This window comes from Cherax quadricarinatus, chromosome 92 (genome assembly GCF_038502225.1).
Source record: "Cherax quadricarinatus isolate ZL_2023a chromosome 92, ASM3850222v1, whole genome shotgun sequence".
NCBI lineage: Eukaryota > Metazoa > Arthropoda > Malacostraca > Decapoda > Parastacidae > Cherax > Cherax quadricarinatus.
In genome coordinates, this window is record NC_091383.1 from 2,567,850 (window position 1) to 2,572,015 (window position 4,166).

The window sequence follows — 4,166 nt, forward strand, 5'->3', positions numbered from 1 at the left end:
TCCTCACTCATCCTTCAGAGTACAGGTACTGTACTTCCCACCTCCAGGACTGTAACATCCTCACTCATCCTTCAGAGTACAGGTACTGTACTTCCCACCTCCAGGACTGTAACATCCTCACTCATCCTTCAGAGTACAGGTACTGTACTTCCCACCTCCAGGACTGTAACATCCTCACTCATCCTTCAGAGTACAGGTACTGTACTTCCCACCTCCAGGACTGTAACATCCTCACTCATCCTTCAGAGTACAGGTACTGTACTTCCCACCTCCAGGACTGTAACATCCTCACTCATCCTTCAGAGTACAGGTACTGTACTTCCCACCTCCAGGACTGTAACATCCTCACTCATCCTTCAGAGTACAGGTACTGTACTTCCCACCTCCAGGACTGTAACATCCTCACTCATCCTTCAGAGTACAGGTACTGTACTTCCCACCTCCAGCACTGTAACATCCTCACTCATCCTTCAGAGTACAGGTACTGTACTTCCCACCTCCAGGACTGTAACATCCTCACTCATCCTTCAGAGTACAGGTACTGTACTTCCCACCTCCAGGACTGTAACATCCTCACTCATCCTTCAGAGTACAGGTACTGTACTTCCCACCTCCAGGACTGTAACATCCTCACTCATCCTTCAGAGTACAGGTACTGTACTTCCCACCTCCAGGACTGTAACATCCTCACTCATCCTTCAGAGTACAGGTACTGTACTTCCCACCTCCAGGACTGTAACATCCTCACTCATCCTTCAGAGTACAGGTACTGTACTTCCCACCTCCAGGACTGTAACATCCTCACTCATCCTTCAGAGTACAGGTACTGTACTTCCCACCTCCAGGACTGTAACATCCTCACTCATCCTTCAGAGTACAGGTACTGTACTTCCCACCTCCAGGACTGTAACATCCTCACTCATCCTTCAGAGTACAGGTACTGTACTTCCCACCTCCAGGACTGTAACATCCTCACTCATCCTTCAGAGTACAGGCACTGTACTTCCCACCTCCAGGACTGTAACATCCTCACTCATCCTTCAGAGTACAGGTACTGTAACATGAATCAAGATATGTCTCCACAGACTCCTCAGTCCACCAGTCATGTTATTCACCTCATCAATTCCATAATTCACTTTATCATTCATAGACACATCTGCTGACACGTCCCAAATATCTGAATACATTCTCTTCCTCCATATTCTCTCCCTCTAATATCTTATCCACTCTTTTATTCTCTATATTTATTGAACCTCTCATCATCTTACTCTTTCCTATGTTCACTTATAATTTCCATCTTTTACATATATACTAAATTCATCCACCAACCTCTGCAACTTGTCTTCAGAATCTGCCAAAAGCACAGTGTCATCAGCAAAAAGCAACTGTGACAACTCCCACTTTGTGTTAGATTCTTTATCTTTTAACCTCACACCTCTTGTGTGTAACACCCAGGTTATCCTGGCTGGCTAACACTCCCTACCCCAGGGTTATCCTGTCTGGCTAACACTCCCTACCCCAGGTTATCCTGGCTGGCTAACACTCCCTACCCCAGGGTTATCCTGTCTGGCTAACACTCCCTACCCCAGGTTATCCTGGCTGGCTAACACTCCCTACCCCAGGTTATCCTGTCTGGCTAACACTCCCTACCTCAGGTTATCCTGGTTGGCTAACACTCCTTACCCCAGGTTATCCTGTCTGGCTAACACTCCCTACCCCAGGTTATCCTGTCTGGCTAACACTCCCTACCTCAGGTTATCCTGGTTGGCTAACACTCCTTACCCCAGGTTATCCTGGCTGGCTAACACTCCCTACCCCAGGTTATCCTGTCTGGCTAACACTCCCTACCTCAGGTTATCCTGGTTGGCTAACACTCCTTACCCCAGGTTATCCTGTCTGGCTAACACTCCCTACCCCAGGTTATCCTGGTTGGCTAACACTCCTTACCCCAGGTTATCCTGGCTGGCTAACACTCCCTACCCCAGGTTATCCTGTCTGGCTAACACTCCCTACCCCAGGTTATCCTGGCTGGCTAACACTCCCTACCCCAGGTTATCCTGTCTGGCTAACACTCCCTACCCCAGGTTATCCTGGCTGGCTAACACTCCCTACCCCAGGTTATCCTGTCTGGCTAACACTCCCTACCCCAGGTTATCCTAGCTGGCTAACACTCCTTACCCCAGGTTATCCTGGCTGGCTAACACTCCCTACCCCAGGTTATCCTGTCTGGCTAACACTCCCTACCCCAGGTTATCCTGGCTGGCTAACACTCCCTACCCCAGGTTATCCTGGCTGGCTAACACTCCCTACTCCAGGTTATCCTGGCTGGCTAACACTCCCTACCCCAGGTTATCCTGGCTGGCTAACACTCCCTACTCCAGGTTATCCTGGCTGGCTAACACTCCCTACCCCAGGTTATCCTGGCTGGCTAACACTCCCTACCCCAGGTTATCCTGTCTGGCTAACACTCCCTTCCCCAGGTTATCCTGGCTGGCTAACACTCCCTACCCCAGGTTATCCTGCCTGGCTAACACTCCCTACCCCAGGTTATCCTGTCTGGCTAACACTCCCTACCCCAGGTTATCCTGGCTGGCTAACACTCCCTACCCCAGGTTATCCTGCCTGGCTAACACTCCCTACCCCAGGTTATCCTGTCTGGCTAACACTCCCTACCCCAGGTTATCCTGTCTGGCTAACACTCCCTACCCCAGGTTATCCTGTCTGGCTAACACTCTCTACCCCAGGTTATCCTGTCTGGCTAACACTCCCTACCCCAGGTTATCCTGTCTGGCTAACACTCCCTACCCCAGGTTATCCTGTCTGGGTAACACTCCCTACCCCAGGTTATCCTGGCTGGCTAACACTCCCTACCCCAGGTTATCCTGCCTGGCTAACACTCCCTACCCCAGGTTATCCTGGTTGGCTAACACTCCTTACCCCAGGTTATCCTGTCTGGCTAACACTCCCTACCCCAGGTTATCCTGTCTGGCTAACACTCCCTACCCCAGGTTATCCTGTCTGGCTAACACTCCCTACCCCAGGTTATCCTGTCTGGCTAACACTCCCTACCCCAGGTTATCCTGTCTGGCTAACACTCCCTACCCCAGGTTATCCTGTCTGGCTAACACTCCCTACCCCAGGTTATCCTGGTTGGCTAACACTCCCTACCCCAGGTTATCCTGTCTGGCTAACACTCCCTACCCCAGGTTATCCTGGTTGGCTAACACTCCCTACCCCAGGTTATCCTGTCTGGCTAACACTCCCTACCCCAGGTCATCCTGTCTGGCTAACACTCCCTACTCCAGGTTATCCTGGTTGGCTAACACTCCCTACCCCAGGTTATCCTGTCTGGCTAACCCTCCGGAGTTAGAAACCCTAACATAACATTCTCTTATCCCAATTTTTCCCAAAAACTGATATTCAATGTCTTCAACCTAACTTTAAATTAACAAGATTTCTGATAGCTGGGATCAACTTTAAATTAATCCCAGCTATCAGCTATCTCACTGAGTCTGACAGTCTAAGAAAGATCGATATTGTCCTGTTTATATACAGGAAACATTAAAGGTATCTCTATCTCTATCTTTCTACAGATGTAGACTGAATACTCGAGGGCTCTAAGCTGAGTTGATAGCGCACCTCTCCTGGGAGGATGAATGTAAGCTGACAGCTTGGACTGACTGATGGCTTGGATTTAAAGCTGACAGCTTAGAGTGACTGGTGGCTTGAATATAAGCTGACAGCTTGGACTAACTGGTGGCTTGGACATAAGCTGACAGCTTGGACTGACTGGTCACTTAGGTATAAGCTGACAGTTTGGATTGACTGGTGGTTTGGATATAAACTGACAGGTTGGAGCGGCTGGTGGCTTGAATATAAGCTGACAGCTTGGACTGACTGGTGGTTTGGATACAAGCTGACGGCTTCTATTGATTGGTGGCTTGGATTTAAAACTGACAGCTTGGATTGACTGACTGGTGGCTTGGCTATAAGCTGACAGCTTGGACTGACTGGTGGTTTGGATACAAGCTGACAGCTTCTATTGATTGGTGGCTTGGATTTAAAACTGACAGCTTGGATTGACTGACTGGTGGCTTGGCTATAAGCTGACAGCTTGGACTGACTGGTGGTTTGGATACAAGCTGACAGCTCCTATTGATTGGTGG